This window comes from Stegostoma tigrinum, chromosome 3 (assembly GCF_030684315.1).
Source record: "Stegostoma tigrinum isolate sSteTig4 chromosome 3, sSteTig4.hap1, whole genome shotgun sequence".
Lineage (NCBI taxonomy): Eukaryota > Metazoa > Chordata > Chondrichthyes > Orectolobiformes > Stegostomatidae > Stegostoma > Stegostoma tigrinum.
The window spans coordinates 131,596,836-131,613,722 of NC_081356.1; positions in this window are offsets into that span (position 1 = coordinate 131,596,836).

Below are 16,887 nucleotides of genomic sequence, written 5' to 3' on the forward strand. Positions count from 1 at the left end.
ATGTCCAGCTTGTTATTGTGTACCGAATGGATTCTCTGAATGGATCAATGAATGTTCCTACAATGTCACTCACCCAGTCCAGAGAGAACATTTAAAGCTTTGGAATCTACTTTCTTTGTGATTTTTAAATTAACTTTTAAATTTTTTCTGGATCTCTTTTCTTTTTGCCCCTTAATCAAATATTATTTACCTAGTCTTAATTTTGTTACCTGTCTCTAATGAAACTTAAATTTGTCCTATTTCCTTCTCTTTCCTTTGTCCTGTATCTTCCCCATCTCATTGGCAGAAACTAGGAGCAGGTGTAGGCCATTCAGCCCTTTGATACTGGTACACCATTCAATATGATCATGGCCAATTCTCTATCTCAATGCCATATTCCTGTATTCTCCCCATGCCGTTTGATGTCATTAATGTCTAAAAATGTATTTATTTCTTTCTTGAATATATTCAGTCACTTGGCTTTTACAGCCTTCTGTGGTAGAGATTTTCACAGACTGACCGCTGTCTGGGTGAATAGATTTTTCCTCATCGGAATCCTAAATGGTCTATCCCACATGTTGAGACTGTGTCTTCTGGTTCCAGGCTCTCCAACTGGGGAAAACATTCTCCTTCTATCTAGTCGGTCCCACCCTGTTAGGTTTTTATATGTTTCGGTCAGAATGTTTCAATCCTGTCTCAATCTTCTATACTGTAGGGAATTCAGCCCCAGCCGAACTGGGCTCTCCTTAAACAATAGTCTTGCCATCCCTGGTATCAGCAGCAGTTGACCATTCAGCCCTTTAAGGCAACTCTGACATTCAGTATGATCATGGCTGATTCTCTATCTCAATGCCACATTCCCTCTTTCTTCCAATATCCCAAGATGCTTTGAAAATCTAAAAAAATTATCTGTGTAGAAAATTGTACAGGTTCAGTGCCCTTTGAGTAAAGAAATTGTTCCTCATTTCAATCCTTATTGTAGCCTCTGATTCTACACTTCCCAACCAGGAAAAGCAGCCTCACTGCTGTATCCAATCTATCCAGCCCTGTTACAATTTCATTCATTTGAATCAAATTCTCTTACATCTTTCTAAACTCTACTGGGTACAGATGCAAACTCTCCTCATAGGACAGTATCAGCCTACTGAACCTTCACTGCACTCCCTCTAAGGTGTGCATATCTTCTGATGGGTAGGGAGACCAAAACTGCACACAATACTCCAGGCTCATCAAAGCCCTGTTATGACTGCAGTAAGACATCCTGGTTTCTGAACTTAACTCCTCTTGCAAAGAAGGCCAATATATCATTTGCCTTTCTAATTGCTTACTGCACCTGCCTGTCTACCCTGAAGAAGGATTATACCCAAAACATTGACTGCTCCTTTCCTCCAGACGCTGCCTGCCCTGCTGTGTTCTTCTAGCCACCTGTTTGTCTATCTTGGATTCCAACATTTGCACTTTTTTTAATATACTTTCACTGACTGGTGTCTGAGGATACAAGATCCCTTTGTACATCTATTTTCCAATATAACACAATTTAAATAACACTTTTCTGTTTTTCACAGTGATGTGTGCAGCTTCACATTATTCCACCTTACCCTGCATCTGTCATGTGTTTACTCACACACTTAACTTGTTTAGATCACCCTGAAGCCTCCTTTAATCCCCAGGACTAGCTGTCAGCCCTGTTATTTACCAAGCTCCCAGATACCCTGTTGTCCTCACTGTGCCCATTAAATTCCGAAGCAGGAATCTTTGGGATTCTTTGCGTAGTGACAGGAAATCTGATTTGTGACCCTCAATCCAACAAATTCTGGACCTATTTGCTATATTCAGCAATTCACCGACCTCCATTTTGCTTAATCAGTTCTGGCACAAGCTCTGCAAATAAAATCTCAAGACTAGGACTTTGCTGTCAGAGTCCATATTGTTCTTGAAATCCTTTAGATTACTTCTCATTAAGATAGTAATCCATGAGGATTAGAAAACATCATAAACTGAAGTGAGTCAACTAAGACAGAACAGTATGGAGAGTGAAAGACTCTGCCATGTTTATGTCTGTTTCCAATAAGGAATTATTGCTGGCAGGGGCTCAGTGCTTAACACTGCTGCCTCACAGTGCCAGGGACCCTTGTTCGATTCCAGCTGCAGGCAACTGTCTCTGGGGAGCTTGCATATTCTCCTTGTATCTGTGTGGGTTTCCTCCAGGTGCTCTAGTTTCCTCCTATAGCCCACAGATATGCAGGTTCGGAGAATTGGCCATGAGAAATGCAGGGTTACAGGGATAGGTTAGGGGGCTGGGTCTGGGTGGGACACTCTTTGGAGAGTTGGTGTGACTCGATGGGCTGAATGTCCTGCTTTCACACTGTAGATATTCTATGATTCTGTGAATTCCTTCAGACGCTGTTTGAATGTTCTTCCCCATATCTGCCTCCTGACTCATTCTGGTCCATGTGTTCCATTTTGATCAGAATTGCCTGTGTGGTTGAAGTGTCTCTGCATGGCACAGGCATAGTGGCAGTGCCCAGGAGATGACATTGGCTGTCTTGGCACTCAGTAACACTTGCACATCAGGTCTCAACATTTCAGGTTTGTTTATGCAACTGGTGGCAGGTTAGGGGAGATCATTTATAACGCACACGTTGGTTTACAGTGGAGTACAATACAAGTCCAATACATGTCCTGCCATTTTCCTGAGTGACCACTGATCCATGCTGCTACCTGCCTGGCCAGGGTTCTGACGATTACCTCCCACCGAGCCTCAGGATTGCTTGCTCCAAGAGCCGAGCCTCAAACAGTTGGCTGCCTCACATGTGAGCCATTGATTTTGTTCTGACTACAAACAAGCTGCCTCAGACTGCCTGCTCAATTCCAGAAGATAGATCTTGGACATATTGTTTTATGGAAACTGGTATATCTTCTCTGCTTTTTTCCAGTTCATAAAACACAGCTTGTCGCTGTTGCCTTCAGCTGCTGCAAAACAAAACTGTGGACAATCTAATCTAACCCAGTCTCCAAAGGGTTGCTTCCCTTGTGGGAGAGTCTTGTTCCAGAGATCATCATCTCAGAATAAGGGGGTTGTTCATTTAAGACAGCGATGAGGAGAAAATTCTTCTCTGAGGGTAGTTACCCATGGAATTCTTTACCACAGATGGCTGTCAAGGCTAGGTCATTAAGTATTTAGAATGCTGAGATAGATTTTTAATCAGGAAGGGAATCAGGGGTTAAGGGAAAGGCAGGAAGGTGGAGTTGAGGATTATCTGATTTCCTTGAATGATAGAACAGACTCAATTTTTAAATGAGATAACAAATGCAGAGCTGGATGAACACAGCAGGCCAAGCAGCATCAGATGAGCAGGAAGGGTCTAGGCCCGAAACGTCAGCCCTTCCTGTTCCTCTGATGCTGCTTGACCTGCTGTGTTCATTCAGCTCCTCGCCTTGTTATCTCAGATTCTCCAGCATCTGCAGTTCCTACTATCTCTGTATCAATTTTTAAGTGACCTACTTCTACTACATCTCATTGTCATATGGTCTTATGGTTAGGGTTTTAAATCTTCCTGCTGCAAACTTTTCTGAAAGAGCTTTACTTAAAACCTATCTCTTTGACCATGTTTGCTGATCCCTGTCCGAATACCTCTGTATGTGACTGACTTTTGTTTTTTTCTCTGGGAAAGACCCATGAAGAGACTTGAAATGCTTTGCCATGTTAAAGGCACTACATAAAAGCAAGTTGGTGCGTGCTAAGGGAGGGTCGCATTGTTGGTTTGAATAAGATGCCAACCTGTGGTAGTCACTCCATGTTCCGTTGGGTGTTACAGATTCCATTGCCACAATTTGAAATCAGTTTGGGGGTTGAATAATCCTCCCTTCTCTGGACCACCAGAAATTGTTCTGTCACCTCGCTGTGTTTTAACTATGTTAAAATAGCAGCTGCATTTTTAAAACTAATTATTCAAGGGATCTTGTTACTTTAGCATTTATTGGCAGTTAAGAGTCAACCAAGTTGCTGTGGGTCTGGAGTCACACATTGGCCAGACCAGGTAAGGATAACAGTTTTGTTCCCTAAAGGACGTTAGCGAACCTGATGAGATTTTATGACAATTAATAGCAGTCACATGGTTGCCATAAGACTATCTTTTATTGTCGATTTTTATCGAGCTCAAATTTCACCATCTGTCATGGTGAACATTAGTCTGAGGTTTTAGATTACTAGTTCTGTGACATCACCACTGCACCACAGCCTCAGCATTTGCCCAGCTAACAACAATTTAAATGATTGCCTTATTTCAGAGGGATTTCTCAGACCTGTCTCTCACTTTGGCTGTAAAGTTGCATTCACTCTCTGTCCCTCTGTCAGTATACGCTGTGCTTTAAATAAATCACTGATAAAATGAACTGAAACTCAATCAACAGGGAAACCGAATCCATCTTAAAGCCTAGAGCTTTTCTTCTGCCAAACCTATGCACATAAAATAGGTGTTCAATAATTTTTCTAAATGGAGAATCAATATCATTTACTTCACACAGCTGCTGGTGAGGATTTAACCTGTGATTTCATCCCTCATCAGACTCAAGCGGGTCAAACCTTTCTTCTCCATCATCCTACCTACCCCCGCCTCTGTAAGGCACAAGGCAGATTTTTTTTTGTCTTTCTATCTTCCACACACACCAGGAATCCTGGATAAGCTCTGTCACAGCATCACTGGGACACACTGGCTCTGCAGTCGGTGAAATGCTGCTTTCTCAGCAGCAATTTAATGTGAGCATGTCTGACAAAACAAGGTGATCCATGCTCTGAAAGAGGAAGCAGTCTATTCTGTCATTGGGTGACCATCCCCTCTGATCCCTTCATGCTCTCAGCCACATGGTGTGGTGAGGCTGCCGTTTGTAGCAGTCTGCAGTGTGGGAGACCAGGCCGTGTTCTGCTGACTGCACGAGAACAGCCGTACACTGCTTTCAGGAGACTGAATCCCTCTTAAAGCCACAACACGCACACCTTCAAATCTCACTTTCACAGGGGAAAGAAACAATTTAACTGCAGATGCTGTAAATCAGAAATAAAAACAGGAATCGCTGGAAATGCTCAGCAGGTCCGATAGCATCAGTGGAAAGAAAGCAGAGTTAACGTTTCAGGCCCACTGATTTTTCGTCATAAGTTGCTGCTGAGGAAAGGTCACTGGACTTGAAACATTAATTCTGATTTCTCTTCACTGATGCTGCCAGACCTGCTGAGCATTTCCAGCAGTTTCTATTTTTGTAAACAACTTCTGCATTCTGTGTACACCAGGGCAAAAATGTTGTTTCATATTTTTTAAAGTGCTGTCAATTAACATTTGAAACAAGCAAACATGGCCTTGAGGAGATGGGATGCTGTGTTCCATGGTGTGTGCAGTGTTATCAATTGTCAATAAATTTGGTGGCCTTTTAGAGTTTTTTTACAAAGTTCGGTGATGTGCTGGTCTCTTGTTGATTGGCAGTTCTAGTAATAATGGGCCATGCCTCATTGCCACATGCCTGTGGTTTATTTTCAGTCTACAGCGAATAAATGCCTTCCCTTATCCCTGTCCCCCGATGGTGTTGTCCTATTATGAAGACGCTTCAACCACGTCTAAAGGATTCTGAAAATTAATTCATTTGAAATGCCGAGGAGATATATGGATCTGACAGGGCACTATGGGATTTTTGCCCCTCAAAATCATTTATTAGAATGTACAGTTTTTAATGAGATCCCATTGACATGTCTACATGAGTATAGACTTCAAACGGAAAACCATCTGCATCATTTTATGTCTTATTCTCTGAGAACTGTCAAACATTTGGCTAAAGTCTTTTCTCCCATCATGAATCTCTGCAGAGAAAGTTTTGATTGTTTTCCTTGTGCTTTGGACATGGGGAGTTAGTTACATGTTCATATTTCAAGATGTGTGTTAATCAGTTTGCACCTTCATTGACTGAACCAGTTGTTATATATCAATGAGTTTTGTGTTTATTAATGAAATCCAGTTGATGACTCTTTTTATTCTGAATGTAATGTAAATACAGTAAATAATTAGTCATATCAGTAACTGGGGTGAAACATTTAAATTTATTTTGTGGTCAGTGCAGTAATGGGATGAAAGATAGAGAGAGAGAGAAAGAATGCACTTCTCCAACTTCAGTCTTAATAATTCACACAAAGTCAAAGAGATATTACAGTGCAAAAAGAGGCCATTAGACCCATTATAGTTGTGCTAGCTTTCCATAAGACCAGGAAGCATAGGAGCAGAAGTAGATCATTTGCCCATTGAGCCTACTCCGCCATTCACTGAGATTGTGGCTGGTCTGATAGCCCTCAGTTCCAATTTCCAATCTTTTCCTCATAACCCTTGATTCCCTTCCTGATTAAAAAGCTGCCTGTCTCAGCCTTGAATATACTTAATGATCTGTTGTACACAGCTCTCTGTGATGAAGAATTCCACAGATTCACAACTCTCTCAGAGAAGAAATTCTTCCTCAACTCTGTGTAAAATGTGTAACTCCTTCTTCTGAGATTACAGAAACATAGAGAATAGGAGCGGGAATTGGCCAACCAGCCCTTTTGAGCCTGCATCACTATTCAGTGATATCATGGTTGATCTTCCAACTCAATACGCTGTTCACACTTTATCACACATTCTTTGATTTCCTTAGCCCTCTGATCTGACCCTTCACTGCATGGGGACATTTTTTCTCATGCTGCAACTGCATCTTTTGCAATTGCCTTAAATCTTTGTTCCCTCGTTCTCATTCCAGTTTCTCCCTGTTTACTCTGTCCCAGCCACCTCATGATTTGGAACTCTCTGTCAAATCTGCCAACTTTTCCAATCTCTCTAAACATCTGCTGCGATAAGTTACCACAGTTGCTGATCTGTTGAGGTTGTCTTGCCCAAAAGGCAATTATTCATATATGTGACCTGGTCTGTTTGGAAATTCATTAATGGATCTGTTGGCAAAGCCAGCATTTATTGGCCATCCTGTATAACTGTGTGGGCCATTTCAGATGGCAGTGTAGGGTCAGCCACATTGCTGTGGGGTTAGAGTCATGTCTCACTCAGACCAATTATGGAAGACTAACTTCTTCCCCTCAAAGCCATGAATGAATTTCATAATGTTTAACAACAGTAGTTTCATAGCAAGTCTTCAGGATGAGAGTTTTAGAATTTTACATTTAATTAAATGGGGAGGTGGTGGTCTAGTGGTATTAGTGCTAGACTATGAATCCAAAGAGCCAGATAATGTCTGGGTACCCGAGTTCGAATCGCACAAAGGCAGATGGTGGAATTTGAATTCAGTAAAAAAAATCTGGAATTAGGAGCCTAATGATGACCTTGAATCCATTGTCACTAGTTGCAAAAACCCATCTGCTTCACTGATGTTCTTTAGGGAAAAGAAACTGCCATCCTTACCTGTTCGTGACTATGGTTGCCTATTAATTCTGCCCTCTGAGCATTTAATGCTGCCTGGCAATGACACCCTCATCCCACGAACAAATTTTAAAAAATTCATTTGTTTAAAATTCCTGAGCTGCTTTGCTGGAATTTGAAGCCTTGTCCAATAGACCATTAAGCCACACCCTTTGGATTATTAGTCTGGTAACAGAAATACTGTGCTACCAAACGTTTACACTGGGCAGTGACATAGTCTTTTGTCACAAGTCCTTTCAGTAGGGGACCTCAGAAAGCAGTCGTGAAGGAGGAGCTGGCTGCTTGTGTTTCTAGTAGTTCTCACTTCTCTGAGCCAGGAGGTTTTGCATTCAAGTGCTGCTCCGGTACAGAGGGAGCATGTGTGTTTGAGAAATGCCACCTTTCAAAGGAGATATTAAACAGATGGCCTGTGTGGGTGGGCTTGAGCCACTAGAAGAGGCACACAAGAACTTGAGCAAATTATATTGCACGGTAGAAAGTCAGTAGATTGTATTGGACATTGTACACAGTACACCGGAGATAATAAAAAAACATTTAGACTGGTCAGGATTTTCTCTGTTAGCATTATTGCCTCAACTGATTTCAGTAGAACATAATAGAAATCCTACAGTGTGGAAACAGGCCCTTTGGCCCAACAAGACTGTAAAACTGTAACATACAGCAAGGTGCAGAAAACAGCTAATTGACTCTCCACAGCCAAAAGGTTCCAAGTGTATGTTGATTGTATAGTTTTGATTTGCTTTTCAATGGTGATAGCTTGAGAATGTTTCTGATGGTAAATAATGACTCTTTTAACACATTGCTATCTAAATGGGGAGTTTGGTGGTTCACTCAGATGGCTTGACAGCTGGTTAGCAATGCAGAGTAACACTAACAGCATGTTTTCAATTCCTGTACTGACTGAGATCACTGTGAAGACTCAGTTTTCTCAACCTCCCGCTTGCCTATGGGGTGGTGACCCTCAGTCATCGCCATCACCAATTATCTCTCTAATGTGAGAATAGGACTTTGGCAATTTTACCTTTATGTGAATAGGCTATAATTAGTGTAATAGTTCCCAAATTCTTTTGTTTCAATAAATATTCTCCCAGAGAATTCCTGCAATTAATGACAACCTCCCAGAGAATCCCTGCAATCATTGAAACTCTCCCAGAGAAGCCCCCCAGTCACTGACACTCTCCCAGAGAATCCCCATAATCATTGTCCAGGAAGACCCCTGCAATAATTGACAATCTCCTGGAGAATACCCACAATCGTTGGCACTCTCCCAGAGAATCCACATAAATTATTAACAATGTCCCAGAGAGCCCCTCACAATCATCGACACTCATAGAACATAGAACATAGAACATTACAGCACAGTACAGGCCCTTCGGCCCTCGATGTTGTGCCGACCTTTCATACCGATCTGAAGCCCATCTAACCTACTCTATTCTATATACGTCCATATGCTCATCCTATGACGACTTAAATGTACCTAAAGTTGGCGAATCTATAACCGTTGCAGGCAAAGCGTTTCATACCCTTACTACTCTCTGAGTAAAGAAACAACCTCTGACATCTGTCCTATATCTTTCACCCCTCAATTTAAAGCTATGCCCCCTCGTGCTCGCCGTCACCATCCTAGGAAAAAGGCTCTCCCTATCCACCCTTTCTAACCCTCTGATTATTTTATATGTTTCAATTAAGTCACTTCTCAACCTTCTTCTCTCTAATGAAAACAGCCTCAAGTCCCTCAGCCTTTCCTTGTAAGACCTTCCCTCCATACCAGGCAACATCCTAGTAAATCTCCTCTGCACCCTTTCCAAAGCTTCCACATCCTTCTTATAATGCGGTGACCAGAACTGTACGCAATACTCCAAGTGCGGCTGCACCAGAGTTTTGTACAGCTGCAGCATGACCTCTTGGTTCCGGAACTCAATCCCTCTATTAATAAAAGCTAAAACACTGTATGCCTTCTTAACAGCCCTGTCAACCTGGGTGGCAACTTTCAATGATCTGTGTACATGGACACCGAGATCTCTCTGCTCATCTACACTACCAAGAATCTTACCATTAGCCCAGTACTTTGCCTTCCGGTTACTCCTACCAAAGTGCATCACCTCACACTTGTCTGCATTAAACTCCATTTGCCACCTCTCAGCCCAGCTCTGCAGCTTATCTATGTCTCTCTGCAACCTACAGCATCCTTCGTCACTATCCACAACTCCACCGACCTTAGTGTCATCTGCAAATTTACCAACCCATCCTTCTACGCCCTCATCCAGGTCATTTATAAAAATGACAAACAGCAGTGGACCCAACACCGACCCTTGTGGTACACCACTAGTAAGTGGTCTCCAGGATGAACATTTCCCATCAACTACCACCCTCTGTCATCTTTCAGCAAGCCAATTTCTGATCCAAACTGCTATATTTCCCACAATTCCATTCCTCTGCATTTTGTACAATAGCCAACTGTGGTGAACTTTATCGAACGCCTTGCTGAAATCCATATACACCACATCAACCAGTTTACTCTCATCTACCTGTTTGGTCACCTTCTCAAAGAACTCAATAAGGTTTGTGAGGCACGACCTACCCTTCACAAAACCGTGCTGACTATCCCCAATCAATTTATTCTTTTCTAGATGATTATAAATCCTACCCCTTATAACCTTTTCCAACACTTTACCAACAACTGAGGTAAGGCTCACTGTCTATAATTACCAGGGTTGTCTCTACTGCCCTTCTTGAACAGGGGAACCACATTTGCCATCCTCCAGTCGTCTGGCACTATTCCTGTAGACAATGACGAGTTAAAGATCAATGCCAAAGGCTTGGCAATCTCCTCCCTGGCCTCCCAGAGGATTCTAGGATAAATCCCATCCGGCCCAGGGGACTTATCTGTCTTCATACTCTGTAGGATTTCTAATACCTCTTCCTTATGAACCTCAATCCCACCTAGTCTAGTAGCCTGTATCTCAGCATTCTCCTCGACAACATTGTCGTTTTCTAGAGTGAATACTGTTGAAAAATATTCATTTAGTGCTTTCCCTATCTCCTCTGACTCCACACACAACTTACCGCTACTATCCTTGATTGGGCCTAATCTTACTTTCGTCATTCTTTTTTTCCTTAAATACCTATAGAAAGCCTTAGGGTTTACCCTGATCCTATCCGCCAACACCTTCTCATGTCTCCTCCTGGCTACCTCGTAGCCCTCAAGCGCCCTAACTGAGCCTTCACATCTCATCCTAACATAAGCCTTCTTCTTCCTCTTGACCAGAGATTCTACCTCCTTCGTAAACCACGGCTCCTGCGCTCTACAGCTTCCTCCCTGCCTGACAGGTACATACTTATCTCGGACGCACAGGAGCTTTTCCTTGAATACGCTCCACATTTCTAATGTGCCCATCTCCCGCAGTTTCCTTCCCCATCCTATGCTCCCTAAATCTTGCCTAATCTCATCATAATTGCCTTTCCCCCAGCTATAACTCTTGCCCAGTGGTATACACCTATCCCTTTCCATCGCTAAAGTAAACATAACAGAATTGTGATCGTTATCACCAAAGTGCTCACCTACTTCCAAATCTAACACCTGGCCGGGCTCATTACCCAGTACCAAATCTAATGTGGCCTCGCCCCTTGTTGGCCTATCTACATACTGTGTCAGGAAGCCCTCCTGCACACTGGACAAAAACTGACCCATCTATAGTACTCAAACTATAGTGTTCCCAGTCAATGTTTGGAAAGTTGAAGTCCCCCATGACAACTACCCTGTCTCTCTCACTCCTATCGAGAATCATCTTTGCTATCCTTTCCTCTACATCTCTGGAACTATTCGGAGGCCTATAGAAAACTCCCAATAGGATGACCTCTCCTTTCCTGTTTCTAACCTCAGCCCATACTACCTCAGTTGACGAGTCGCCAAACATCCTTTCTGCAACTGTAATACTGTCTTTGACCAACAATGCCACACCTCCCCCGCTTTTACCATCTTCTCTGTTCTTACTAAAACATCTAAATCCTGGAACCTGCAACAACCATTCCTGTCCCTGCTCTATCCATGTCTCCGAAATGGCCACAACATCGAAGTCCCAGGTATTAACCCATGCTGTAAGTTCACCCACCTTAATCCGGACACTCCTGGCATTGAAGTAGACACACTTCAAACCAACTTCTTGCTTGCCGGTGCCACCTTGCGTCCCTGAAACTTTATTTCGGACCACCCTACTCTGAACCTTCTCTATAGTCGAACTACAATTTTGGTTCCCATCCCCCTGCTGAATTAGTTTAAACCCACCCGAATAACCTTCGCAAATGTCCCCCCCAGGATATCGGTACCCCTCTGGTTCAGGTGAAGACCATCTTGCTTGTAGAGGTCCCACCTACCCCAGAAAGAGCACCAATTATCGAAGAATCCAAAACCCTCCCTCCTGCACCATCCCTGTAGCCACGTGTTCAACTCCTCTTTCTCCCTATTCCTCGCCTCACTAGCACGTGGCACGGGCAACAAACCAGAGACAACAACTGTTTGTCCTAGCTCTCAGCTTCCATCCTAGCTCCCTGAATTTCTGCCTTAAATCCCCGTCTCTCTTCCTCCCTATGTCGTTGGTGCCAATGTGGACCACGACTTGGGGCTGCTCCCCCTCCCCCTTAAGGATCCCAAAAACATGATCAGAGACATCACGCACCCTGGCACTGGGAGGCAACACACCAACCGTGAGTCTCTCTCGTCCCCACAGAACCTCCTATCTGTCCCCCTAACTATGGAGTCCCCAATGACTACTGCTCTGCTCCCCTTCCCCCTTCCCTTCTGATCAGCAGGGACAGACTCTGTGCCAGAGACTTGTGCCCCACTGCTTTCCCCTGCTAAGTCGTCCCCCCCAACATTATCCAAAATGGTATACTTATTGTTGAGGGGAATGGCCACAGGGGATCCCTGCAATGCCTGCCGGTTCCCTTTCCGTCCCCTGACCGTAACCCATCTGCCTTTTTCTTGTACCTGAGGAGTGACTACCTCCCTGTAACTCCTCTCAATAACCCCCTCTGCCTCCCGAATGATCCGAAGTTCATCCAGCTCCAGCTCCAGTTCCCTAACGCGGTTTTCAAGGAGCTGGAGTTGGCCGCACTTCCCGCAGATGTAGTCAGCAGCGACACTAGTGGTGACCCTTACCTCCCACATTCTGCAGGAGGAACATTCAACTGCCCTGTTCTCCGTTCCCATTATTCTAAATTGCCAAGACTGTTAAAAAATAAAGAATAAAAAGTAAACTAGTTACCTTACCAATCGGGCACACAGAACTCCCCCAGAGACCCACCTACAATAAAAGACAATTTCCCAGAGAGCCCCCCACAATCATTGACAATCTCCCAGAGAATCCCTGCAATCATTAATGAACCTCTTTGCAATCTTGGTAAAATTCTGACATAATCTTGTGGAATCTCAGAACCACTCCAAAGCAGTCCCACAATTTTTAACCTGCTGTAAGGGAATCCCTGCAAATCCTGTCACACCATCATCTTCCACCCTCACCCCTGAGGAAATAGACTGAAATCTCTGATGAAGTGTCTAGGCCCGAAACTTCAGCTTTTGTGCTCCTGAGATGCTGCTCGGCCTGCTGTGTTCATCCAGCTTTACATTTTGTTATCTTTGTCGAACTGTTTCTTTGACTTGACAATGGAAGTAACATCGAAGCAAATTAGCAAATGGAAGGAAATACCGACAGATGGGATAATGGTAGCATGATTCTCTCCACAACCAATGTCACCTCCCCAGCGCATACACCTCCACAAAAACACGCACACCCCACATAAACACGCAGAGACCCACACATGCACACATAAGCACACACACACTCACATATATACACACCCCAACATAAACTCACACACCCACATAAGCACAAGCTAAGACGTACATAGACTCATACTCACATAAACACACACACTGACCCACACTCCCACATAAATACAAGCACTGACACACATTCGCTCCTGTTTTGTTTTAAAACCTGTAGACAGCACTGAGAAAGGCTACAGTAGTATTTTACATTTTATTGTGAATGGCCTGCCTCGACTAAAACTGAGATGCAATAGTAGTCGCATCAATCGTTTGAGTGATTTATCTCGCCCCACCCCCACCTCTCTCTCTCCGGCTTTGTGCTATTGCTGTTCCCGTGGTGCAGTGAGGTTCGGGTAGAAAACTGACGCAATGAGACCACTGCAAACATCATTTAAATGCAGTGAGAAGCTTCAAGTACATGCATTGAATAGATAATGACCTCCTCTGTATTGGACTCCCCCCCCCTCTCTCCCACTCCCCAATCCTCCTCCTGTAATCTTGCAAACTGGACGTCACGACTGACTGTGCCCATGGAAATCAGGATTATCAGATCACAAAAGGAATTGCAGTTCTTTCCAGAGCTGAGGAAGTTTTTATTTTGGAAACAGTGAACCACACCCGATCAGTTCTTTAAGCTGCATTGGACTTGTGTCAATCGCCGTGAAAATTAAATGTAATTCAAAATGTCATCCTCTTAGTGTAGCTCCCAGGCAGCAGAGGAAGATCGTTTTAGCTTGTAGTTTCTGCTTGCCTTGTATGAGGAGGGACCAATGCTCGTTGCTTATAATCAACATAACATCCTCATTTACAAACCTGGGCATACTGCAGCGTGCAGTTTCAGTCTGTTAAACTCAAATGAAGCACAAATGTGTGCAGAAAAGTTGTTTTTCACAGAGACTGAGTAGAGAGACGCTGATGGATAAACATCAGCCCAGGGTTCCATTCGATGACAGTCACACAGTACAGATGAGGCCAGTTAGCCCATGGAGTGAATAGGATTAGTATTGATGGTGCACAAACCAACTGAGTCATGTAGGATGATGCAGCACAAGAGGAGGCCATTCTATCCGTTTTGCATATCCTGCCTCTTTGGTAGACTAATCCCATTCTTCACATGCTGCTTTACAATTTTGTCAATGTGTTTCTTTCCAGTCTGTCTCTAATTCTCTTCTGAAAGTTATTGTTGAATCTACTTCCATTGCCCTGTCTTTCTAGGTCACAGTGCATAAAAAGGGAAAATTCTAATGCCCCCAGTGGTCCTTTTGCCAATCACTTTAAACCTGTGTCTTCTAATGATCAGCCAGTGGAAGTAGGTTTCCCAGATTTATACCATCAACACTATTCATGGTTTTAAACAGCTTCACCAGTCTCCCCCGGTCACAATTCCTCCAGCCTCTCTACAAAATTGATGTTCGTTGTCCCTGATATTGTTCTTGTAAATCTCCTCTGCACCTACTCCATTCCCTTCCTGAAGTGCTCTGTCCAGAATTCAATTCAACTCTCCAGTTGAGGTTTCACCAGCATTTTGTAAAGCTTTAGCATAACTTCCTCACTTACACACTTTAATACTTTATTAATAAAGCTGATGCTTATTTTAAGAGTCTTCCTGCCAACTTCAAAGATCTATGTACCTACACACCCCAGCTCTGTTTCTGCACCGCTTTTAAAATTGTACAATTTAGTTCATATTCTTTCCCCAAGTTCTTCCTACCAAAGTATATCACTTCACTCTTTGTTATGATCGGGTGAGCAGGGTTGAATCAACTCCCCTTTTTAACCCCCTTCAGTTGACTGCAGCAGGAGTTTTAATTATTTTTAGTGTACAGCTATATTACATTTAAGTTGTAGGAACAAAAACAGTTGCTGGAAAAACTTAGCAGGTCTGGCAGCATCTGTGGAGATGAAAACTGAGTTAATGTTTCGGCAGGGTCACCGGACCCAAAACGTTAACTCTGTTTTCTCCTCCACAGATGCTGCCAGACCTGCTGAGCTTTTCCAGTAACTTTGTTTTTGTTCTGAAATTTACAGCATCCACAGTTCTTTTGGTTCTTATTTACATTTAAGTTTATCAGTTCAAAAATGAAAAAGCAGTTACACACACACACACACACACACACACAACACAGACACACACACACACACACACACCCACACACACACAAACACACACACACACACACACACACACACACACACACACAGTGGTTTAAAATTTAATAGAGCACAGCATCTAATACAAAAAAGGAAAATTATTCTTGATGCTTTTACAAATGGAATATTTCCTCTTGATTTACTCTGTCCAGACCTCGCATAGTTATGAATACTTTAGTTAAATTTCTCAGTTTTCCCTTCTCCAAGGAAACAGTCATAATTTCACCACCGTCTCCGCCTCCACACTTACTTCTTTAACCATGAGCCTACCTTCCCTCTACTGACCCCATCTCCCACCTCCAATGCACCCCTTCCTCCTGGACACCACCCCAAGGCCTCCTACCCTCCCTCAACCTCTTCATCTCCAACTGCCATCGAGACATCAATCACCTCAACCTCGCCACCCCTCTCACCCACTCCAGCCTCTCCCCTGCAGAAGGTGCAGCCCTCCACTCCAATCCCAACCTCACCATAAAACCCATGGACAAGGGAGGCGCAGTTGTAGTATGGTGCACTGACCTCTTAATCGCCGAGGCCAAGCGCCAACTCTCCGACATCTCCTCCTACCGCCCCCTGGATCATGGCCCCACCCCCAACCACCAAACCATCATTTCCCAAACCATCCACAACCTCATCACCTCAGGTGACCGCCCACCCATAGCCTTCAACCTCATCATCCCCCAACCCCATACTGCCTGCTTCTATCTCCTTCCCAAAATCCACAAACCTGCCTGCCCTAGTCGACCCATTGTCTCCTCCTGCTCCTGCCCCACCGAACTCATCTCCACCTATTTGGACTCCATTTTCTCCCCCTTGGTCCAGAAACTTCCTACCTACGTACATGACACCACTCACGTCCTCCACCTCCTCCAAAACATCCCATTCTCTGGTCCCCAACACCTCATCTTTACCATGGACACCCAGTCCCTGTACACTTGCATTACCCATGCAGCTGGCCTAAACGCACTCTGTTTCTTCCTGTCCCGCAGGCCCAACCAGGCCCCCTCTACTGACACCCTCATCCACTTAGCCGAACTCGTCCTCACCCTCAACAACTTCTCCTTCAATTCCTCCCACTTCATACAGACAAAGGGGGTGACCATGGGGACCCGCATGGGCCCAAGCTATGTCTGCCTCTTTGTAGGTTACCTGGAACAGTCCCTCTTCTGTACCTACACTGGCCCTAAACCCCAACTCTTCCTCCGTTACATTGATGACTGTATCGGCGCCACCTCATGCCCCCAGGAGTAGCTTGAATAGTTCATCCATTCACCAACACCTTCCACCCCAACCTTAAGTTCACCTGGACCATTTCCAACACATTCCTCACCTTCCTGGACCTCTCTGTCTCCATCTCGGGCAAGCAGCTAGAAACTGATATCCATTTCAAGCCCACCAACTCCCACAGCTACCCAGAATCCACCTCCTCCCACCCACCTTCCTGCAAAAAGGCCACCCTCTATTCCCAATTCCTTCGCCTCCGCCACA